The sequence below is a fragment of the Podarcis filfolensis genome (genome assembly GCF_964270895.1).
Source record: "Podarcis filfolensis genome assembly, chromosome: 7".
NCBI classification, from domain to species: Eukaryota; Metazoa; Chordata; class Lepidosauria; order Squamata; family Lacertidae; genus Podarcis; species Podarcis filfolensis.
In genome coordinates, this window is record NC_139603.1 from 67,121,545 (window position 1) to 67,147,060 (window position 25,516).

General features: G+C 45.4%; 1 protein-coding gene across 4 annotated transcripts in view; it reads left to right on the plus strand.

Moving 5' to 3' along the window:
- Window positions 1-5,265: 5,265 nt before the first annotated feature.
- CPQ (carboxypeptidase Q) overlaps window positions 5,266-25,516 on the plus strand; it is a 166,830-nt gene continuing 146,579 nt past the window's right edge. Inside the window, exon 1 of one of the 4 annotated variants that reach the window (XM_083622731.1) lies at window positions 5,266-5,636. The gene's annotated coding sequence lies outside the window, so the exon portion shown is untranslated. Of the gene's footprint in view, window positions 5,637-21,898; window positions 22,021-25,016; window positions 25,040-25,516 lie in introns of those variants that run through there. The other 3 variants (XM_083622732.1, XM_083622733.1, XM_083622734.1) reach the window with 3 other exon arrangements.

The following is a 25,516-nucleotide window of genomic DNA, read 5'->3' on the forward strand; positions in this document are numbered from 1 at the left end:
GCTCTAAAGAACCATGGAACTGTCAAGTACAAGAGAGAATAGCACAACTGTGTGGCATAGATTGTTCTTGGCAGCTGGTCTGCAGCTGTAGAATTTATTCCTGAAACCTATCACTGTGATATCTGAACATCTGGTGATTCTCCCTCATCGCTCCCTTGCCCCTAAAACCCAGCAAACATCACATCACTTAAGCTATCTCATATGTCTTAAGTTCCTCTTCCTTCCTGCCTCTGTGGAGGTTTTCATATTTAATTGATGGAAAGTGAAATGAACAATGCAAAGAATTTGGAGGAAAAGCAGCAACTCCTGCCTCCGAATAACAGCACCCAAGACAATAGGATTTCACTGATGCAACATAAAGCCCTACCTTGTTGTTGCATTTTTTAAAAATTGCTGATACGGTAGGCAGAAGAGTCATTGCATGAAGAGATGAACGATCTCATCTGCTATGCAAGCTCACTAGAGACACTGAGATGAATCCCTGTTTTATCTGGACTTCCAGTGACTTGAAACATTCAAACACCCTTTTATTCTTTCCAGGGCAGGTAATTTTGTACACAGGAACAAACCTGTGAAATTAAGAGCTTGCACAAAGGAATGGCGTGAGTTTCCTTAATGGAAGATTTGTTGCACCTTCCATTTGAACGTGAAGCAATGGGCAGCTCAACTGGAAAGCTAGATAAAGCTAGATAATAATAATTTAAAAAATAAAAATAGCCACTTAGTTCAGAACTCATAGAAAAACCGTTACTAGCTTAACAGGGTCTCTGTTTCCAGTTTGTAAAGCAGGAATAATATTAACCTACTTCACAGAGGCACTGACAGGACAAAGGAGTGGAAGATTATGATGTCCTAAATGCAAACAACAGACATTGAAATACAATTGCTGTCATGAACTGGCAGGACAACAGGGAGGAGGCAGAGGATCCCAGCGAGGGGTGTAGCCAGGACTGGGACACACTGGGGCAAGCAAGGGATGGGGAAGGAGAGGTTGGTATATGAAGTACTCACAGGGTGATGGAGGATGATGGGGGTCAGCACACAGAAACCAGAGCAGCAAGAACCATCACCAGAGCCAGAGGGGCCCACAAGGCGGGTTCTGAGACCTAGGGAGCAGCAGGTGGGATGCTCCAGGAAGCTGAGGCAGGCTAGGGCCCAAAGCCCAGCTCTAGCTGGCCAGGTGGGGGCTCACTAGCTCTGGAAGGAGGTGTGCGATTCCTCAGCTGGAGTAGGCTCAGAACAGGTGAAGGCCACATGCCTCATCAAGCCCAGGTGCTGCAATCAGCATGCAAAGTATAAAAGGGAAGCAGAGCTGAGGTGCTGTGTCTGCTCAACTGCCCATGTTGGTGGACCATGAGTTGGATGCTCCTGGACCTCCACAGGACTGTACTTTGGGTTTGATTCTGGACTGTATCCTGACTGCTGGACTTCGGACTTGAATTTACCCTGAACCTTTGGACTTCGCTTGTGTGGACTGACCTCAAATTTTGGACTTGGCACCCTGACTTACTGCCAGGTAGGCCAGGGGTTCAGGAAAATTGTGCTCTAAGAAATGTGAATCACCAAAGCTTCTCTTCTCTGGCATACTGTTATGGCCTGTGGCTCTTCTGGATGTGGTTGAACTCCAATTCCCATCAGCCCCAGCCAACATGGCCAAAGATCAGGGGTGATTAGAGTTGTAGTCCAACAACTTCTAGGTGACACTCATACTACTTTATCAACTGCCATTCCCCTTAAAAGAATCCTGATGACTACAGTTTCCATGATTCTTTGGGGGAAGCCATAGCTGCTAAAGTGGTGTAAGAGTGCTTACACCTGCTTTAGTGACTAGGAACTGCACCACTTTTCAGAAACTGAAGTGCAATGTCAGCACATTTTCTTAATACTTCCCATTTTCCTACAATTAAACTGCAAAGGTTGAGTCACTGAATCAGAGGGAACCTTAATCTGAATGGTTCACTGAATTTATTATGGTGCTGACTGTATCGCAATACACCTGCTGGTGTATGAAAAACACACAAGAGACCAACATCTGGGGAGGAAAACGGGTGAGTGCGTCTTAATGTCACTGACAGACATACCAAGAAAGTCTTCTGGTAATTTCATTAAGTTTTTCAGGATAAATACATATCAGTTAAAGTCTAAATCTGGGTGGAGCAGTTCATGAGGACTGAGCTTTAGGAGCATTTCCTAAGCAGAAGCTTTCTTTCACTTTTGGAAAAATGTGGCGCTCCAAAAGAAATGACACAGAAATTCAAAGGAATGGTGGTGGCAGAGTAGGAAAATTTGCCTGCATAAAAAGCAACCCAAAACAAGTTCAAAATGGTGCTACTGTAAACCTTCCAGTCCTACATTAATTCAAGTGACCCCAACTTGGTGCCCTCCAGATGTTTGGGACTACAGCAGTGGTGCTGATGGGAGTCCAAAATTTCTGAAGGGGGTCAGATTTGGGTATTGTATTTTTTAAGCTTATCTGCAGATATTGAACCTGGCAGCTTTGTGTATATTCCAACATCCTTTTTGGTTCCTTCTTCTTTTCTCTACTCCATGTTCTAATCCCCCAAGTAGTAAATGATTTACTAGCAAATTATTATGCCAGAGATTTAGTATTTTAAGTTAATTATTTCTATTTTGAGTGCCAGGAGGCCCCAAGCCTAATGAGTTAAACACTACAAAACATGTACCGGTATATGATACCATTTCCAGAATCCAGGTGTCTTGGGAAGGGACTTAGCTGTCTGGAATACCGCCAGCTAAATAAACAAATAACAAAAGTGGACATCATGAAGTGCCCAGAACTTTATTGCTTCTGAACTGTCCGATACATTAAGGGAAGGAAATTCCCATTCACCTCCCCCTCAAGGGTGAAATGTGGAGGGGAAATACACTGTTACAAAAGCCATTATAAGCTGAATCCAGTCTTTCTGCCTATTGTTAAGTACAGAAGCAAATCCATCAGCTTGATTTGGAATTGGGACCAGCAAATTGAGAGGTTTTCTTTAAAGATGACAAAACGGCCACCCCTGAAACTAATCCCCAAATTCGAATATTGCTGACTTTCCCAATGCTTAATAGGGTACAATTGCTACCCTCAGCTCTGCTGTGAGCCGTTTTTTCTCTGGCCTTCTGCACTTTGTGATAGCAGCAGCAACTGAGAAGTCTCAATGGAGGCCTAAACTCCCCTTCCTAGTGCTTTGAATGCTCTGTCTCATATGCCAAGGATTCTGGGAAACATCATTTCCCAGGGTACCTGGCATCCATACTAAGGACAAAGGTGTCCTAGAAAATTTGCTTTCCCAGGTGACCCGGCATTTAATGGACTAGGGGAAGGGGGAGGCATACGATCTTAGATGAATAACTTCTTTGTAGCAAATGCTCCTCAGTTGGTGAGGCTGCTGAGTATTACAAATAGGGCAAGTTTGTATTCCAAGACAGGTATAACTACATTCTTTGATGACTTTACTGGAAGAAATCTAGGGGGGTGGGGAAGAAATCTAGGGAAAGCATTTGCAATGTCCCCTTTTCACAGATAAGCAGATGCTGCAGGAAAGCAGGTTTGTAGCATATATTATTTGGCAAAGCCACACAAGGAGTCTCTGCCTGGCAGTTGATTAGGGAAAGAGAGGTGAGGTTCACTAAAACAAACCTTTTGTGTGATGCTTTGAAAACAAAAAACAAAAATGATCATCAGTGAGCTAGATTGTTTTAAAGAGCTGAATGTAACACTGTCTCTGCGACCATCAAATTTAGTTATGTTTTCCACCATTCAAAAGAAAAGAGAGAAGTTTGTAAACAAAAAGAAATACAACAACAAAAATGGCAGATGGCCAGATTATGACTCTCCTCTTAATGAGACAGGGAAGTAAAATCAAAGGTACCAAAGGAGAGTGCAAGGAAAAAGTGTGAGGTGGAGGAAAGAGTTGACAGATATGTTTTCTAGGGCCCCTCAATGAGCCCAACACAAGGGCAGTTTTTTCTATTATTACTGCAAATGAAACCTCTGTCACCAGACCCAAAGGGAAAGAAACAGAAGTGAATAGATGTGAACATATTACAGTCACTAAGAACTGAGAATGTGTTTTGTGAGTGACAGTGAGTCATTCAATCATCTCTGCACTTTATCGCCTTACGAATAGATGTTCTGTGACATCTTTATAAACTGCGAGTAATAGGAACTCAGGCTTGAACATAAGAGGATCCTGCCAATGTCCCATCTACTGTAGTCTTGCACCCTGTTCCCATAGTGGCCAGATGCCATGGGGAAGCCCCAGAGCCCAAGAGCACTCAGCTGCCTTGATGTGCATAGCCAGAAATGATGTTGGGAGGGCAGGCTTCATACTGGGGGGCGGGGTGGGTGAATCTCCTTCATGGGGGGGGGCAGAACCTCAGTTAAGTATTTTTATTGATTTACTTGATTTAGGGAGGCAGCTCCCCCCCCCCCCGCTACCCCTATGCCTAGCATGTAGTTTCAGATCAGATTACATGCAACTACCGCAGTGGCGCATCTCATGGCCTGCGAGTCTGTCAGAGCCACATGTCTGGTGCCAGTGTTGCACCAGCAGGACTTGGCACAAGGATGAGCTGGAGATGGCCACTGAATGCCAAATGTATGTACATCAGCCCACATATTGTTCCTTACCTGCTTCTATTTCTAGTCCTAAGCAATTCAACCTTTTCTTCGGATGACTAGACGGCCGGTGTGACCAAAGCTACGATTAGTGTTTCCCAACCTTGGGTCTCCAACTGTTTTTGGACCACAACTCCCATCATCCCTAGCTAGCATGACCAGTGGTCGGGTATGGTCAGGTCCGGACACTGAGGTCCAGCGCTGAGGGCCTTCTGTCAGTTCCCTCACTGAGAGAAGCCAAGTTACAGGGAACCAGGCAGAGGGCCTTCTCGGTAGTGGCGCCCGCCCTGTGGAACGCCCTCCCACCAGATGTCAAAGAGAACAACAACAACCAGATTTTGAGAAGACATCTGAAGGCAGCCCTGTTTGGGGAAGCTTTTAATGTTTGATGTATTACAGTATTTTAATATTCTGTTGGAAGCTGCCCAGAGTGGCTGGGGAGGCCCAGCCAGATGGGCGGGGTATATATTATTATTATTATTATTATTATTATTATTATTATTATTGGAATTGTAGTCTGAAAACAACTGGGGACCAAAGGTTGGGAAACATTGTAGTACACTGCATGGGAGATGTTGTTTATCCGAGCTACCTTGCCTTCTTATGTAACCTTGTCAGCTCCTTTTTTTTAAGTTTATAACTTCCTTCTCACAAGACTCCGGCCCGGGGCCTCGCACAAGCTCTGCACAGGCCTGTCTTGATGCCTTTGGTGCTGGAATCATTACAAAAGAGAAAGCTTGGTTTGTTTTCTCCTGGCAACACCCCACTGAGGCGAGGGGCTCCCTGGTCCTCCTCGCCGGGCTGTGACCAAAGAGCCTCTCCAAAGCGCACAGGCAGCGCACGAGGCTGACGTCTGTACCCGCTGGAGAGGCAAATGCTCCTGCCAGGCGGCCAGCTCAGGCAGGGAGGAAAGCGCCTCTCCGGTTCATTCAGCCAAACGCTGCTGCTGCGCAGGGGACGTGGCCTCGAGCTCTCCTCTCCGCCACCCGCTCGCTCGCTCCAGAGGAAGGTTTGTGTACAGCCCCGCTCCTCCCCCGGGTTCTCCACGGCAGGAGGCCGATCGGGAGCCGTTTGCGGGCCGGAAAGACCCGCGGCTGCGCAGTTTTAAGGCCGGAGAAAGTAGCGCGGTTGGCGGCCCGGCTGCGCACGCTTGGGCGCAGGGAGGGCCGCCGCTTCTTGAAACGCCTCTGCAGAAACTAAAAAAATGTGTTCTGAAGTCAAGGGAGCAGATATTCTCACGGGGGCGTCTCATGGTTCCTTGAACAAGGGGGAAACTCCGTATAGGATTTCTCCTCTTGCTCACAATTCAGCCCACAAAACGGGAAGGAGGGGGGAACCTTACCTTACCTTACCTTCTTCTGCAACTTACTATTTGTCTAAAGGTAAAGGGACCCCTGACGATTAGGTCCAGTTGTGGCCGACTCTGGGGTTGCAGCGCTCATCTCGCTTTATTGGCCAAGGGAGCCGGCGTACAGTTTCTGGGTCATGTGGCCAGCATGACTACGCCGCTTTTGGCGAACCAGAGCAGCGCACAGAAACACCGTTTACCTTCCTGCCGGAGCAGTACCTGTTTATCTACTTGCACTTTGACATGCTTTCGAACTGCTAGGTTGGCAGGAGCAGGGACCGAGCAATGGGAGCTCACCCCATCACGGGGATTCGAACCGCCGACCTTCTGATCGGCAAGTCCTAGGCTCTGTGGTTTAACCCACATCGCCACCCGCGACCCACAACTTATTTACCTAGTAGGAACGGGTAGCGGCGGAGACTATGGAGGGTGTGACTGTGCAGTTGAATGGATAGATTGTATTGACGACCTGCTTTTCACCTTCCAGAGGAGCTTATTGATTATCTTTAAGCATTGTGTGTAGTGGAGAGACGAGGAGGGGTGATGTTTGCAGCTTCCTGGTCCAGCTCCGTGTCACGCATTTCCCTTCCTAGGATGAGTTGCACTTGCCATACATAGCCTTGCATGGTCAGTTTAATTCTGCTGTTGTGTTTTTAATTAAAGCCAATTACTGAACCTGACAGGTGCGGGTGGGGGACAACCCAAGGGAACAGCAAATTGCAGCCCGTAGTCTGATGACTGCTGGGAGATCTACCTCTAGATATTCAGCATGATTAAAGGCCTTTCATTAAAATGTACATCGTTTGTTTGGGCCACTTTGAGGAGCTGGCGCTGTCAGTGGCAGGAGATGATGAGAGAGACAACGTTTTAGGTACTCTTCCACCATTCTTGCCCCCACTTTCCAGCTGCTGCTCATTGCTACAGCCGGGACCTCTGGATTCACTGTCCAATAACCAGGGCTTCCTTCCTGCAAGCATCGGAAGCAGAACAGGAACCACAGGTGACAGTTTTTGGGAGGAATCTAGCATTTTTTGTAAAGTTGCTACCGCTTATTCCTGATTCTGCTCCTCTATTAGTAGTTTGGTACAGAAATTTTATGAAGTGGAGTTTCCCCCACTATTTATTTCCACCCACTGTCACTAAGGCAACAATCCGGTGCACACTTGTTTGGAAGTAAACTCCACGGAACTAAGTTTCCATTCTCAGTAAAGTATACCTTGCATTGTGTTGTGGGCATACCAGGGTTTTGTCTATGTGACTGTGTGCTTTGTATTGGCTGAGCGAACAGGACTACCAATTTCTTTCTTGGCAGGCTACATCATTATTATTATTATTATTATTATTATTATTATTATTATTATTATTATTTGTATACCGCCCTATACCCAGAGGTCTCAGAAAAGACAGCCTTTAACAACTGCATGCAAAACTAATATTCACTAGGGAATGTTTTCCAACACTGCCTCTATATCAGAGATGAGGATCGCATGGCTCCCTACATGTCACTGGACTACAACTCCCACCATCCCATGCTGGTGGAGGGATATGTACACTTCGGGGTACAGCAACATTTTCAGGGGACACGGAAGGTCTCTGTGCTGGGCAAATTTACCTGAGCAGTGTTACCTGTGAGTCTCGAATCTGCCAAAAGGCAGGGAAATGTTGGCACCCCTATCTCGTATTTGACAGATATTCTTCTAATATACATACATAGTAGGTTGGGTGGACTTAACCAAGTTCTGGGTTGCACATAGGCTAATTTTTATCTACATCAGTTATAACTTGCATGTATGAATCAGATCTACAGTGGTACCTCGGGTTACAGACGCTTCAGGTTACAGACTCCGCTAACCGAGAAATAGTACCTCGGGTTAAGAACTTTGCTTCAGGATGAGAACAGAAATCGTGCTCTGGCGGCGCCGCAGCAGCGGGAGGCCCCATTAGCTAAAGTGGTGCTTCAGGTTAGGAACAGTTTCAGGTTAAGAACAGACCTCCAGAACAAATTAAGTTCTTAACCCAAGGTACCACTGTAATGCAAAAGAGATTTCACATCAACCTCAAACAATAACAGCAAGAGTTTAGTGGCATACTAATTTTGGCACAAGCCTTTATGGGCCAAACTCTGCTTCATCAGATGATGATTTTATTTGAACTTGTTAATTACTTACACAGAAAGCTCTCTCAGTGACTTACCAAATATCTAAGAACATAAGCATAGGTAAAGCTACAATGGTGCAAGGGACTTCCCTTCGTCTGCAAATTCTGATCCAGAGGGTCCCTTAACCATCTGTGACTATTTTGAGGGTGCAGGGAGGGCTTCGTGGGTGGGGGAGAAGAGGAAAGGGAAGTTCTGTTGCACAAGTGGAAGTCTGTTGCGCAGGCAGAACGGCAGGATTGGATATTATTCAATACTGTATATTAAGAACACATTTACACAAACCGCATGCAGTTCACAAAGCAACCCCAATAATAGCAGCAGATAGCTTCAGCAGTATAACTAATACTTGAAACATTATCCTCCCCCCCCGCCATGCACTCACACATATATGGCTGGGCTGTGAGAAGAATTGTTATTGTAAAGTAAAGCCGGAAGAGCCAGCCATGCAGGCGAGATGTGTGTCACATGCAGAGCCCACATGAAAATTAGATTCAGTCGCATAACAAAAGGAGTCAATCTTTTCATCCAACTGGGTGTTGGCTTTTCCCAACTGTTAATGAATTGGCAAACCAAGATGAACAGCGTACATAATGAATGCATTTTTGCAGTGAGCTAGGCACTCCCAGCCGATGCTAAACCCAACAATGCCAAATTTTGCAAATTATTCCCATTTAACAGTTTCTCACTGGCATCTCCTTTTGGTGCCCCATTCTTTTTTGAGGGGGGGGGGAGTATGAACATGGCCAGAATGTATTGAGAGACTGAAATGGCCCCTCACTGGTTATCATTTCTAATGTCCATTTCTTAGGTTCATGCAGTGGGATAAGTCCTTGATGTTAGGCTGATGCCATTAGGTTCTGTTGCAGTGTTTTTCTTACTAGCTATGGGGGCAGAACTGGCACCAGGGTGTGGTGCAGGAGAAAGTTCCCAGGCTTGTATCCTCTCCTGGTGAGTAGTTAGTTAAGAAGAGTTAGTAGGGTGGGGGGTGTCTGTAAGGATGGGCAGTACAGTGGTACCTCGGGTTAAGAACTTAATTTGTTCTGGAGGTCCGTTCATAACCTGAAACTGTTTTTAACCTGAAGCACCACTTTAGCTAATGGGGCCTCCCGCTGCCGCCACACCGCCACCATGCGGTTTCTGTTCTCATCCTGAAGCAAAGTTCTTAACCCGAGGTACTATTTCTGGGTTAGCAGAGTCTGTAACCTGAAGCATCTGTAACCCGAGGTACCACTGTAATTCTACCTACAGCCTGTTTAAGGGAAGGCTCACCAGTATAGCCTGTAGATCCACAGAGGGGAATGTGTGGCCCTCCAGATGTTGTTGGACTACTACAACTTCCATCATCCCGGAACATTAGCCCTGCTGGATGGAGCAGGTGGGAGCTGAGGCCCTGCATTGTAAGGGGTTGGACCCTTGGGGTGCCTTCCATCTCTATGATTCTGTGAACATCTGGAGCACACAGGTTCCCAATTCCTACTGTAGATCTGTGATGATGCAGTGGAGAGGCATTAGCCTGGAGGGTCCTGAAACTATTCAGCAAACAGATCTGGGGGTTGAAGTTGACAGCTCAATGGCAATTTGATGTGCAGCAGCAGTGAAATCGATTGGCAGTAGAATCTGGGCACAAGAAAATACTTCACACAATGCGTACTAAAGCTGTGCAGATCACTGTCCCTGTGTGTGGTGATGCTGGCCATTGGCTTGGGTGGCTTCAAAGGGAGTTAGATTCATGAGGGGATGGCCATTATAACTAAGGAGACCCATACAGGAAGGCTTTGGCCTCTGTGATAAGCTTCAAAGCTTTCTAGAAGCATCTATTTGTCCATGGTATACTAGACTAAATGGACTCTTGGTTGGATCCCTCATGGCACTCTTAAATGGTGTTCCTAGGGTTGGTCCAAACACGCATCTCTCTACAATTGGGTATATCATTTCTGTAGGCCAGACTCAAAAGCTCCTGACTTCCATTCTTACCTCAACAATTCACATCATAACAGTGTGCAAATAAAGCAAACTTTGGGCTTTATTCAACTAAATGATTGTGCAAGCAGAATGACTTCCACTTGTGCAGTGGGGACTCCCCACCTCACGGCTCACACGTCACGCATTAGAACAGATTTAGGAGTGGGGAGGAGGAGAGCAGTGAGGTCCCATTGCACAAGGGCAAGTCATTATGCTTGCACACTTATTTAGTTGACTACTCGGATTTTTCTCTGATTTTCCTGCTTAAGAAAAATTACATGATCAGGAATGCGCACACACACACTTTAGAATGCAGCTTCCATGTCGGCTAAACAAATCTAGAGACTCTTAATAATTAGACAAACTGCCTTCTTTCCATGCAAATGGTGCTGAGCTGGTTTTCCATTTTTTTCACATTCCTTGCCTGAATTGCCCTTGCTGAAAAGGTCGGTACATCCGATGTCTCAATTTGTACGGGAAAGAACAAAAATACAAATTCTTTGCTTCCCAAGCTTATTGAAAATCAATGGCTTAAATTTTGCAGAGGAAGGAACATAGCTGGAGGCAGAGATGTCTTAGTAAATTATACATGGGGAGAGGGAAGAAAACAAATAGCAGGATATTGGTGGGTTGTTTTTTTTAAAAAAATACTCCCAGTGTCTGCCCTCCTGGCCTGTCCTTTGACCTGTTGTGTTGACAAGAGCACTGCATTCTCTTGCACATTGAGCTCCCACTATCCTCTTGTCCTGGCATCAAGGGCATCTTTCCGTCTGACCTTTCTCACATTTGTCATTGGTGGCGAATGTACCAGCAGAAAACCGCAAGTATCTCATTATTAATGCATTAATATAAGCATTCTGACGGATTTCCAGGTTTTATTTTGAAACTCTGGGTTATTTTTGAAATGGAACTTGGCTGCTGGCGCCATGGGAATAAAATAACTGGCAAGTCACTCCAAAGGCCCTGTGTTGGATCAAGATTTTATTCCCCCCCAAAAAAATATTCACAGCACTGGTGGTATGCTGATGAGCACTGGGGACGTGTAGCAGGGCAGGGTTCATAGAGAAAATGTGTGAACTCCTAGGCTGAAAAGGTTTGCCTGAGAACTGGTAGAAGTTAAAACAGAAAGCTGTGGGTGCAAGCAGAGGATTTGGTGTGGTTGATTTTGTGGAGACATGACCGAAGCTCTGAAAATGTCACTGTACGCTGTGCATTTAGCGAATCAAAGCTAAGGGATGGGAAAGTTGTGTAAAATTCATGGTCTATTCAGCTGTTTAGGATATAGTGCACTGAAGAATTAACAGGGTCTTCAGTAGGGCTGGGCAATATATCAATATATTGTATCTCTCTCTGTGTGTGCTATGTAAAACTCACAATGGGGGAAAAACCATGAAGCCAGCCAAAGCCTCTACAGAGCTCCATCATTATTTCAGACATTGTGATATATAGGTATATTAAAATGTTTAGCTGGTGATGTATCACGATGTTGAAAACCAGATATCACCCACCCCTAATCTTTGGTTAGAACAAAATGCTGCTGCTAGGTTACTCATTGGGGCTGGCTTTAGGGAATATATCTTACCAGTACATAAACAGATACAATGGTTACCATCTGTTCCCAGTGCTGGTCATTGTCTATAAAGCCCCAAACAGCTTTGGACGTACCTGTCTGGAGGATTGGTCCTACTGAATTAGCCTGTTGGAACTTTACAGTCCCAATTAGAGCCCCTCCTCCAAGTCAGGTAGATGGAGACCAGAGAGAGAGAGACGACTTTTCTCATTTGTTGGGTTGCCCCCTCCCCTCCAAAAAAGAGGAGAGGAAATGCTTAACTCCCTAAAAGAACCCAGATTGGCATAACATGTGCATATCTCATTTAGATGCATTGCTGCAGCTATAGAGTTAAACAGAAATATGTAAGCAGAAATATAACATACATGACTATACAGTGGTACCTCAGGTTACAGACACTTCAGGTTACAGAAGCTTCAGGTTACAGACTCCGCTAACCCAGAAATAGTACCTCAGGTTAAGAACTTTGCTTCAGGATGAGAACAGAAATCTCGCATCAGCGGTGCAGTGGCAGCAGGAGGCCCCATTAGCTAAAGTGGTGCTTCAGGTTAAGAACAGACCTCCAGAACGAATTAAGTTCTTAACCCGAGGTACCACTGTAGAGGGAAAGACTATATGACCAGAAGACCTGTGTTTCTGCTCAGTGTGCTGTCCGAGTGCTAAATGTTGGTGGAAGACTTCAAGGGACCTGCTCTCTTCCTTTATTTTTGTACAGTTCTTCATCTTTAAACTGGACAGCAGGCAGATCTTGAAACGGGGCTCCTTAAAATAGAGGACTGCTCTCTATAAAGTAGGACACAAGGCCACACTCCTGGACATGGAAACAGTCGCTCCTCTCGGGGGGACACTCATGGCTCCCAGTTCTCTGCATATTTGCTCAAATGTAAGTTCCTCTGAAATAAAAAGGAAGTCACTGGGTATAGGAGTATATCCTTATGGCAGTTTTCTTACCACCTTCCTCAGGGCCTGCTGGCCTGCCCGTAAAGTGGGGGTGAGGTGATTGCCTCAGGCAGCAGATCCGTACACTGCCATTGACTCAGGCTGGCCTTGTTTTTCCGTGCTTAGGGACTACGGCTAGCAGCTCTGAAACCATGCTTCCAGTGTGTGATGTTTTGCATGTTCAGACCCAGAAACCTCCCCCCTAAATAAATTCACACTTGACTCAAAATTTTGGTTTGGTTTTTGGCAGAATTTCAGCCACAACTTTATTGATTACAGAAAGTGGCTGGTTGCATAGGCTCTGGTTCGCCTAGCTCCCTGCCATGCAATTAGCGCTGACCCAGGGCACCAGCATAGGTCAGCCTAGGGTGAACATCTGGATAAGCGGAAAGCCGGGAACAGGCTGACTCCACCACCCAAATGTCCCCCTGGACTCAGGCATGGGCACAACCCCCTCACAGGGGTTGACCAAACCATTGAGTCCCTGGATTCCTTTAAAAGAATACCCTTCACATAGGGATGGCGAGAGCGTTCTCCCATCCCTATCACCTAAACAAGAGCCTATCCGCAACCTTACAAATTGTGACGATTTGCTACACAGCAGGCGAAACCCAAATGGCAACAGCCAATCAGCCAAGTGGGGAAAATTCCTTCCGTGCCCCTGTCCCAACAACAGACGACACACGACGGCATAGCAAGGTCAAGTGCAACAAGCCCTAAAAGTAGTGAGAGGTGGGCAGGTGTTCCGAATGCATGCACCAAAAGAGGAAGCTCTGGCTCATGTGCATGGGCATAAATAGGTCCCTCGAACTGTTTAGACTGCGTCCCATTGGCCAGATTGCACCCAGCTTCGAGGGACCTACCAATCAGGTGTTGTGGCTGACCAATGTACCCACTCACAACACAGGGTGTCGGTTGTCCAGGTCTCACCGCAATACGTGCCCTCTTTAAGGGAGGATCCGATTTCACCTAACATTTTAAGTAATAATATAGTTTCTTTTCCTTTTTACAAACCACCCCTTTCTTTGTCTCCTTTGAAATAATTCCCACCCCATTCCACTTATTTCTGGGAAAGCAGTATTTTACAGATGCTACTCCCTTTAGTGTGAAATTAAACAAACCGGAATTCTAGTTTCTGAAATGCCAGAACGTGCATCATGCATGATGTCAGGCACACTTGAGAGCAGGGCAGATATTTCTTAGAACAGTAATTTTGATTTATTCTGGCAATTTACAAAGACTGTGTTTGCACCTGCACCATAACTTTGAAAATACTGCCGCCGTCCTAGACATATTAATGTTTGCATGGGAAAACATGCTTTGGAAGTTTATCACGAGCTAAAACGTCCCTACTAAGTGAGCTCTCCATTGTTCTCATGAAGAAAGCGCTGAAAAATGGCTGGCTTGGCCTACGTGTGAGTAATAGGGGAGCCTGGTCTAAAGTGAATTAATTGTTGGTGTGCAAAGTCAGTTATATATGTGCAGCTGAATTCTCTCGGCTGTCCAGATAGCCACAAGCAACTAATTTAAGCTTCCACCCTCTGTTGATGAATAACTGCTTGTTTTTGTACCTATGCAAAGCTTTTGGGTCTGTATCAGGTGAGGGAAGCGAATTTCAGCATTCAGAGCTCTCCTGTTGAATATTCATGGCTGAATAACGTAGAGTCGTTTCAGCCGCTAGACCAGCACCTTGCTCAACCTAAACAAGTCTGAGGTGGGTCAGTGCCTGGATTCAGTGGCAGATGTGATGGAACTGCTACGAGGTCACAGAAGCATGCCCAAGTTGTTCCGGTTTTCTCTGCATCTTCCTCCCTTGCAAAGATATTACCTAAACTTAGGTATTGTGGTTTAGCATGCAGTTTGCACATCACTAACACTGAAAAGTGTCTGTGGTTCAGAAGGAGTCCCTGCTGTTAGTTTTTAATGACTCCATGCCACTGTGCATTACTCAGAAGTAAGCCCCTGATTTCCATGGGGCTTGCTCCCTGTTAACTATGTGCAGGATTGCAGCCTGACTCGGCTAGTCTGAAAGGTGCCACATGGGACCGTTAACAAGAGACCCCACAAAATTCCAGAGCTATGGCATTATGCTTTTGCTGAGAGGCAGTGGGCACAGCCTCCCAGTCACCCTTTGTACCCCAGTTGGTGGCAGAGTCTAGGTAGCAGTTGGAGCTGAGCGTACTTTCTTGACTCTGTTTAGGTTCACGTCATCCTTACAGCCTGTGGCGTTTGTGGTTGACTTTCTTCTTCTTCTATCTGAGCTTCCCTCCCAGCTGCGGTTTGCTGAGGCAGCTGTGTGATTGCCAGGCGTTCGTTTTGGGCTGTGTTTCTTTCTGGTGGCGGAATAATTCAATGCAAATGAAGTATCTTGAGAATTAGATTTGGAAACGTTCCCTTGACAAAATACACTTTTGGAAACACTATTTCATTAAAGCTTTGGTTTAACTCCAGAAAGGGCATTAAAGGCGTAAATCTGCTCCGTCGATTAAGAGAGCCAAATATACAGGGAGAGGAAAAATGGTTTCTCTGCTCTTACACGTTCCTTTCCCAATTAAACTTGGAAGCTTCAGGGCAGGGGTAGCTGGTGCGGTGCCTACAGATGTTTTGGACTACAACTCCCATCATCCCTGTCCATTGACCTTGCTGGATGGGGCTGATGGGAGTTGAGGTCTTTAACATATGGAGGGCACCACATTGGCTCCCCTTTAGGGAGTGCACATTATGGACACAATTTGAGGGGGGAAATTGTTTGGGGGGGGTGAAGGGATGATAAGGACCATTATTTAAAGGACCAAGTACTATAGACCTCCCTCCAAGTGTCCCTATTTTCTAGGGACAGTCCCAGATTTACAAAAGCCATCTAGGTTCCGATTTGATCCCAGAATGTCCCAGTCTTCCTTGGGATGTCCCTATTTTGATCAGAGAAATGCTGGAGGGTATGGAATAGGATGTCCCTACCAGCAAGGAGGTCTAGGTAACCACTGTTCTCTTCTTCCATGGGGCTGTTCCATGACAAATCACCACACCCTTACAACATCTGTGCTACTGACTTTCAGACTTTGGGGTTGTTGAAATACACACAACAACAAAATGAATAAATTTGTCTCAAATCAATGCAACTCAAATTAGGTTTACTAGGCCCAATTTTGAAGCAATGTGGACTAAAGTCTCTTCTGGGGCCCCTCTGGGATTAGGGGCCCTGGAGCTTAAGCTCCATTAGTTTCATTGTAGCTCCACCCCTATGACTGGCCCCTGAGACTCCCAAGGTCATGGGTAGGCAAACTAAGGCCCGGGGGCCAGATGCGGCCCAATCGCCTTCTAAATCTGGCCCATGGATGGTCCGGGAATCAGTGTGTTTTTAGGTGAGTAGAATGTGTCCTTTTATTTAAAAACGCATCTCTGGGTTATTTGTGGGGCATAGGAACCCATTAATTTTTTCCCGTCAAAATATAGTCTGGCCCCCCACAAGGTCTGAGGGACAGTGGACCGGCCCCCTGCTGAAAAAGTTTGCTGACCGCTGCCCAAGATCATAATCCCCACAGACAACACTTTCCACCAATCCTGTTCCATGCGTTCCTCAAGGGCTTTTTGCCTGGCTGAAACGCACCCTTGAATGGCGGCAATGCCTCATGCTTGCTTGGAAAGAAGATGGAAAGGTTTTTGTGCCTCTGGCTTTTTTGCACAGTTGGACTATAGCCTCCTCAGCAAAGTTAAGAGTCACTCTCCCTTGTTTTGCTCACCTTGGCTTCTGGCCCCTCCATGCAGCCCTCTCAGGCTGGGAAAAAAACGTTATCCACCCCTTCTGTGCAGAATGTAAATTGTGTCTGAAAGCAGGGGGAGCAGATGCGGTAATGGGAAATATTGTGTGGTGGGGAGCTGCCACTAGCCCCCAGAGTTATTTCTTGCGTTTCATGTACCAGAATCCAGGTTCCTCACCATTTGTTTACATCTTCGCAACAAAAGGACAAATCTGGCATGTCTTTGGAACATGAGGAGATGGCTCTATCTGGCCTGCTATCTGTCTCTGCCAGATGGCCCATGCAAGCCTTGGTCAGGTGTTTCTGCCTCAAAGCGAAACCACCCTCGGAGATTTATGGCTTGAATACAGCATCAGCAGCCGTTGCAGTGCACAGCTCAAGAGTCCTGAACTGAGGCCACTGGGACATAAACAGGCAAGCAAATGGCATGGCTTCGTATTTTGGCAGCCAGAAGGAGGAACAATTTATACTTTATAGGACACATTGTGATTCAATACCTTTATTTTCTAAAATAAACATTTTCTTGTTTCAAAAAATGAGAATGTGGCTGCTAGTATTCTAAGTGGGAGCATATTTATCTGCTTATTTCATTTGTATCCCGTACGTTCAATGTAAATGTATGTTCCCAGGGTAGAAACAAAAAAGCACAATGTATTATTATTACTATTATTATTATTATTATTATTATTTATTAAGTAATCAATAAAATATAAAACATGCAGTTGACAAAATAATAATAAACATTTCCAAACTAACCCATCAAATTAAAACAGCAAATGGCAGCAACCCATTCAGACAGAACTGGGGTCCCCACTGTGGTGCCTGTGGGCATAGTGGCACCTTCAAGTGCCCCCCTTGTGCCTGCCAAGCCCCCCCCCACGGCCTCTTCTTCTTTTTTTTTGATTAATTGCATTTTTATGACTTCAGATAGGGGTAGCTTACTTTTTTGCCTGTGTTTTGTTTTGGATTGGAAATAGGTGTTTGACCTGTTTGGGGGGGGCAAGGAAGGGTAGTCCTGAGCATCATTTGATTCCCCCCCCCCCCCCGTGAACTGTATTTTGTGGCGCCTGTGACAGTTTCTTGTTGGTGGCATCCATCTGTCTCAAGAGACAATGGAGTGTGCCTCCGGAGGTGAAGTCAACGGCACCAAAGTTACCAAAAAGATCACTCAGTTTGCCTGTGTCCCCTTACCAGTCTTTTGTATACTATTGCCTCTATGGTTTGGAAAGAGGTTGAGACTATGGCATAGAACTAAAATATGAAAAACAGTCCCTGGTATGCCATCCTGAGGATAATTCTGAAGTCCTCCAGTTGACGAAGAGCTTTAAGTCAGAATGAACTTTCTCAGAGTTGAACTGCAGTGCTGGCAGTGTAATGGAAGAGTCAATGACTAATTCATTCATCGTTATGAGTGCATTCTGCTGCGCTTCCTCTACCTTACTCAAAAAGGGTCCTCTGCCATGCTAAAATGGGGTGTTTTCGCAGGAATTAAAATGAGCTAGAATTGGCACTTTAAAAAAAAATGACAGTGCTTTTTGAAACAATGAAGAAAACCACGCTTTTAATGTCAGTTGTGACTAGCTGAGGTAGACTGTGGCACAATACCCTCTGGAAAAAATCAGAATGGCTTGAAAGCATTCATAGAAAATGTGGTGATAATAATCACTGAGAACCTGATGTCCAATGGGACTTAGCATTGCAAGCTGCTGAAATTTTTAAAGTAAATTGGTATCCTTGATAACAAGGCCAAAAGAATGCTTAAAAGAAGTGAGTAAGTGGCTTTTCTGATGGAGAGGAAGGCTGGGGGAGGGGGGTCCTCCGTGGCAGAAAGCAAACATTGGGCCAAATGAGGCATTTTGGAATTGGGCCAGAAGTGGGACATTGTTGCACAGTGGGCTGCCCAAGAGTGAGCGTTGTTGCTGCTTACTGAGAGGGATGAGTTGTGTAGGGTTGCCATATTCCCAAAAGTGAAAATCTGGACAAAGTTGTTGACCATTTTTGGAAACATCTGCCCCCCCCCACCAAAAAACCCCACAAGTATTTGGGCTTTTTTGGATTCTAAAAGCATTTTTCTTTAAAAGATTGCCCTAGTTGCCCTAAGTCCAGTTTTTCCAGGACATTTTGCCGATTTGGCAAAAATCCAGATGTATGGCAGCCCTAGAATGGTGGGAAACTCAGTATGGTGTGGGCCCGGTGACAGGAATGTCTGCTTGACGCCACCCCCACGCCAACTGCGCCTCCTGTGTCTCACCTCCTTTTGTTAAATGGCAGCGACACTCAGATTTGGGAAGCCAGGTGTGTGATGCTGCCACTCACGCAAAAATTATAAAATTAATGTTGTATGTGACTTGGTTGCTCAATTTGGACTTTTTGCATTTTTTTTCAATTAAAAAGTATTACGACTTGCTGTTGTTTTTATTGATTATAGACAAGTAATGATTTCTTGTAGCTGTTGAGAGTGAATTTCTGCATATTATTTGCTGATGTAATGTGTAATATTATATTCGAAATAGAGCACTGAATGTTACTTTATCTAAGTTGTTTCTTTTTTTTATTATGGCTTATTTGCATTGCGTTGGATAGTTATTAAGATAATAGAATTTGGGGTTGGAAGGCACCATAGCATAAGGTTACCAGATTTTTTTCAATGAATCCGGGGACACTTTTCAACTTCAATGAATTTTGTATGGGGACTGATTTGTAAATCTGGGGACTGTCCCCGGGAAACGGGGACATCTGGTAACCTTACCATAGCAGGGCATCTGTTCCAGCTCCTTGCAGTGCAAGAATCTTTTGTCCAACGTTTGGCTCCAAGTCATGACCCTGAGAGATGTGTGATCCTTGCAATGTATTTTGCTGTTTCTTCGCCTTGTAAGCACCTTGTGTATAAAGGTAAAGGGACCCCTGACCATTAGGTCCAGTCGTGGCCAACTCTGGGCTTGCGGCGCTCATCTTGCTTTATTGGCTGAGGGAGCTGGCGTACATGTGGCCAGCATGACTAAGCCGCTTCTGGTGAACCAGAGCAGCGCACGGAAACGCCGTTTACCTTCCCGCCGGAGCGGTACCTATTTATCTACTTGCACTTTGACGTGCTTTCGAACTGCTAGGTGGGCAGGAGCTGGGACAGAGCAATGGGAGCTCACCCCATCACGGGGATTCGAACCGCCAACCTTCTGATCGGCAAGCCCTAGGCTCTGTGGTTTAGACCACAGCGCCACCTGTGTCCGCACCTTGTGTATAGCAATACACAAAAGCGGCATACAAATTCAAAGTGAAATGAGATGAAACAATGCTCTTGTCATCCCCTCTCCCCACCAGGCAATGCTCTCCCATTCTACGCCCACATCTCCATCTATCTACTGTGGTAAGGGGTGGGTGGGTGTAGGATTGTGTTCTTATTCGTTTTCCACCTTTTTACTTCAACCCAATCCTTCCTTCAGCCTTAATTTCTTCATCCTTCAGCCACAGCAAAGCAACTGCAGTTGTTGACCCTGCCTTAAGTTTAAGCTTTGATTTTTCTCAAGCTCCCGGGAAGGGGTAAGTTATTAATTTATGTGTCTGACTGGTAGACAGAAGCACTTAGGCCCAAATAACCCCCAGGGTCCATTGGTCACAAGAAGGTTCGGCATGGGGCTATAAAAGAAGAGGAATGTGTGTCTGAGGATTAGGGACAGTCTATAAATTCATTGCAAAATAGCCAGCTTGTCCACTTCTGGCATCAGCACATCTGAATGGCCTGTTAGTTGATAATAAATCACAGCTACCGACAGCTATTCTGAATGCAAGGTCCACATGGTTGAAATAAAATACCTTTTAGTCCCAGTGCTTAGCCTAAAGAGCATATTGCTTCTGTGCCAATGGAAAGGGAGAAAGGATCCCCCCCCCATCACAATAGAATGCAATTCAAATCATGTCACTCCATAACTTCAGACAGCTGGCAATTGTCAGTCCACCATGTGTCTGGAGGAATTCAAAAAGGGTCGTTCGTATCTGATAGCCTGGAAAAGCTACCCAGCTTCTCAGCAATATCACCCAATGAAAATTGGCAGAATTTCAGCTGCACACAGTTAATAGATGGAGGAGCAATTGTATATATTTGTGTGTTTATATCTATATAAACAGGAATAGAAGAATTAACATTGCGGACCTTACCAATGAGGATGGTGGTTGAGGAAACTTTGCTTCAAATGACAGATTCCCACCCCCCTGGAAGTGCATACACTTAACAGAAAGCTTACTTTGCTTAAACAAACGTTAATTCCTCCTACAGCATTCACTGGGCACTCAGACTGATTTAGCATCACTTATCCAACAGGACAGGAAACAAGGCAAGATGTGGGCTCTGAGGCTTCTGCTGTTGGATGGCAGGCTCTGATCCACTGAGGAAACTGAGCATGCTTTCCTCAGGACAAGCAGACTAATTGAAATGTAGTTTTTACACCTTTGAAATACGGGGTTTGTCTTATCAAAGTGGCACATCTTAAAAAGCCAGCTAATTCCCATCACAAAGGTTGATTCCTTTGTTCGCATCCCTCTAGCTCTGGTGGCAATATCCATGCCACTAATGTTACATTTGGTTTATATGATGTTTACGCCTTATGCTGCGGTTGCCAACGTGGCAACCTGTGGGCACACAGGTACCCACTGAGACCTTCTCCCTTGCAGCCTTGTGTTATACAGAAATAGGAAAATGAAGTAACCTGCTTTCCTGACTTTTGCAGAATATATTAACCAGCTCCCTCACAATTTTGTTCTCCAAGGAATATTCGGGTTCCAGGAATGGTCTGACAGAGGATCATGGCTTCCCCAATTATAGCTCTGTGTGGCCTTGTTGCATAAATCTAACATGGGCACAGCCCTTAAACTCTTGTTACATATTAAGTAGTTTTTAAATCCAGGAGTGATGTCTGGGAAGACGGCCATGTCCCAAAAACAGAATGTGTAAATCAGGCCAAGTATTTTCCCCATCTCCTTGGAGATATACAACAGGGTTTATTTAATTAAAACAAAATCATGTTACTTAAACCAGCATATCGATTCAAAATACTGACCCTTTTTTAAAAAGCCTTGTTGTTTAACACTGTTGTTCTAAATTCACGACATAAGAAGGAAGCTGTTCTGAAATCAACAGAAATTACCTGTCCTGAACAATGTGTGGCTTGTTATTTACAGTGACTGGTATCAGGTTTGCTCCAGTGAGTATATGGATAAGTATTAAAAAAATAAAACTATCTGGCAGCATCTTACAAATGGTAGTTATCCCACTGTTTTCCAGCTCAGAGGAGAAACCTAAGTAGAAGTTATTCATCCATTCTACTGGCAAATTAAAAGAGGAAAAACCCCGGCAAATTGCATTAAAAGAGGTGTTTTGCCATTTCTAGGAAAGCTTCCCAGCAATGTTCAGAGTTCATTATCTGCAGCGGAACTGCACAGGGTCTTCTCTGCTGGAATGCTGCTTGAGGGTGCCCAAGAAATGCCTTTGTAACTGCTGTTTGATTTGACAGTCTGATTGTATTCGGTTTCCCTAATTCCACAGGGCTGGCCAAGCTGCCGGTGCAAGAGCTGACAGATAGTGACAGCTCCATACTCACTGCTGTTTCGAGAAACTTAGGGAGATCGCATTACAACTTTTGACTCCAGAAACTTGCATTTTCCAGGGTAGGTTGGGGTTGAGAAGCTATGCTTCTTGATAGAGAAGGCTTCTTGCTGCGCTGCTCCGTTTTAGTATTCACTTGACAAGCAGAAGGGTTGCATGTTGATATTTTGCAACCGGTGCTTTCTTCGCTCCAGGCCTGAGAGTGGACATCTCCAAGAGTAAGCAGGAAAATAAACAAACAAGGTTTTTAAGACAACCATATTTGTACATCTCTTGTGCTAGATCAATTCAACCTTAATTTATTTCACCACCGTCCTAAGTCGGGCTGGGCTTTATTTTGATAAATCGTCCCAAACCTGTCTCAAGTCATATTGTGATATTGGTTTCAAGGTTTTTGACCTGTCAATATATTGCAAATTGTTATGTGTGTGTGCTATGAAAAACTCACAACGTGTGAAAAACCATGAAGCCAACCAATGCCTATACATAGCTTGATCCTTATTTCAGACATGGTGATATATCAGTATACAGTGGTACCTCGGGTTAAGAACTTAATTTGTTCCGGAGGTCTGTTCTTAACCTGAAACTGTTCTTAACCTGAGGTACCACTTTAGTTAATGGGGCCTCCCGCTGCCGCTGCATCGCTGGTGCACAGTTTCTGTTCTCATCCTGAGGTAAAGTTCTTTACCTGAGGTAATATTTCTGGGTTAGTGGAGTCTGTGACCTGAAGTGTCTGTGACCTGAAGTGTCTGTAACCCGAGGTACCACTGTATTGCAATGTTTAGCTGGTGATATATCGTGATGTTGAAAACGAGATATCACCCAGCCCTAGTCCTAAGCATGTGCTTGGTTAGGAGCCAGGAGCAAGGCCGACAAATCCCCCCATTGAGATGGGCCCAAATCTGACCCTCCAGGCCCCCACCCAGCCATACCCCTTTTTGCTCTGCTGTGGGCCTCCCCAAGTGTTGTTACTACAATGTGTTCATAATGCGACTGCGGGGAGGTGTAACAGAGAGGGAGAGGCGTTGCAGAAAGCGGTTTGCCAAACTGCTCTCTGAAACGCCTCCCACCCTCCTTTAAAAGAGGCAGAGTGTGGGGGCGTTGTGAGGGGTAAAGGGAAAGGGGTTGTTCAGGTGTAAAGAGAGGAAGGGTCAGCCAGGTGTGGGGGAAGCAGGTTTGGCAGGTAGGTGGGATTGGCAAACAGGGGTGGCAGCCCCATATTTGTGTGTATGTAAATGTGTAGACGTGTATACACACACACACACACACACACACACACACACACACACACACACTGCTTTGGGAGTTTCCGTGAGGCAAAGCCGACCAGTTCAAAATCCATCAAAATATATAGCAGAACACAACTCTGAGCCCCCAAACACAAAGAGATAACTCTTATTGAACAAGTATGAGCAGGCTTTCAGAAATACCTCAATTTCTTCCGTTTTCAGCCTTTGCTGCTCTATTTCCATCACAGGAAACAACCCCATAACTTAAAAACAACAACGCCATAATTCCTCTTATATTGCACATTCAGCTAACCTCTGAGCCAACTTTTTCCACAGCTGTCATAACAAGCTGACTGTTAGATGCTACTAACTGTACCAGACGCCCCCGTGTACCATGCAAGTTTCTTTCCTTTGCCCCAGGGCTTTAAAAGTCTAATCCGATGTTATCCAAGCCACCTCATGTACTCCCAGGTATATGATTTCCTGTATCCCTTGGAGGAGAATCAAACGGAAAACATCGTTAGGAAATTATTAGATTATTCACAGATTTAGGAGACCTTTTAGCAATTAAGTGGATATTAACCTGAGCCTATTGTTTCTTTTCCACATTTCCTATTCGGCATCATGAATTAGCTCCTTTTGATCTGCAAACGTCAACAAGGATTTCTAGAAATTCTGTATAAAAATAGAAGCATTGCTCAAGCTTTCTTCATTTAGGCTGTCCTCTCTCTCTCTCTCTCTCTCTCTCTCTCTCTCTGCGCCTCTCTCTGTCTCTTTCCGTTTAGCCCATGATTGATGAATAAGCTCCTAGGTAATTATTTTGATGTTTTGATGTCATTTTTGTGTTCTGACACTCTTAAGATCACATACTTAAATTATCTTTTTTTTTTTATTTATTTAAAAAAGTTCTGGGCACCACAGTTTAAGAAGGATATTGACAAGCTGAAAGGTGTGCAGAAGAAGGCGACTGAGATGATCAAGGAAGGGTCTGGAAACCAAGCCAGTTGAGGAACAGTCGAAGGAAATTTGTGTAATGCTTTGTTGGAAGTGAGATTTGAAGGGATGGTTTTTGGGCACATGTTTGCAGCCTCTATGCGACACCGGTTTATGCTAATTCATTTCCTCCAAGGTCTGATTTCTACTCGGGACATTTCGCGTAACCCTGTTAATGTTTTTCTCTTGTTCAAATGTTTTTTGTCTCAAAGTTCGCTTCCCTATCTTAATGTGCGTGGTTAAACATGTCATCTCCCTATCTTGTATAAACTATGGAAATGACAGGTTTCATGACTCAGACTGGGCTGCAGAGTGGGCGTGGCAGGAGGACGGTCCTGAGAAGCTTCGTCCACCTGCTTAAGAGTTCAACCAAGGCTACCAACCAGTGTGGTTTGGGCTTTATTACTCAGGAAGTCTGGGGTAGCTCAGCTGATAAATCATGAGGCTCTTAATCTCAGGGTTGTGAGTTTGAGCCCCAAGTTGGGCAAAAGATTGCAGGGCATTGCAGAGGGTTTTGTGACCCATGTGGTCCTTTCCAACTCTGATTCTAAGAAAGCCATAAACCAGAGATGGGGGAGGTTTACCATTCCCAAGGCCACATTTGCATCTGGGTGACCTTTCAGGGCCCCATGCCTGTGATGAGCAGGCTGAAAAGTGGACAGAGCAACGGATGGTATACAGTTCACGAGTTTCTACAAACATTGGCTTGCCCCTCCTCATCCTGCAGGCAAGAGCCGTTATCGGAGATCAAGGACTCATTTTGGACAGGCAAAACAGCACAGGGAGGGCTGGTGAGAGGTACTGGGGGAAGTCCCAAGATAGAGAGGTCTGGAGGGCTGTGTGTTTGCCCTCCCCACAGGTATGCGCTTCCTTATCCCTGCGCAAAACCTTGGGCTGGGTTGCTGGGCTCCCCTTTCAGTGTTAGTAGCAGGAGCAGCAACAGCTAACAGGTGTCAGCTGACGCACGCCACTTTCTGCTCCCCCACAATGCATTGCCAGTTGGGGGCACTGTGTGTGTGGAACAGCAGGCGCTAGCCAGCTAGGGGACCGTTAAGAATACAGTGGTACCTCGGGTTACAGATGCTTCAGGTTACACACTCCGCTAACCCAGAAATAGTGCTTCAGGTTAAGAACTTTGATTCAGAATGAGAACAGAAATTGTGCTCCGGTGACGCAGTGGCAGCAGGAGGCCCCATTGGCTAAAGTGGTGCTTCAGGTTAAGAACAGACCTCTGGAACAAATTAAGTACTTAACCCGAGGTACCACTGTATAACAAGAAGAGCTTGCTGCATCAGGCCACTGGCCCATCTGGTCCAGCATCTTGTTCTCACAGTGG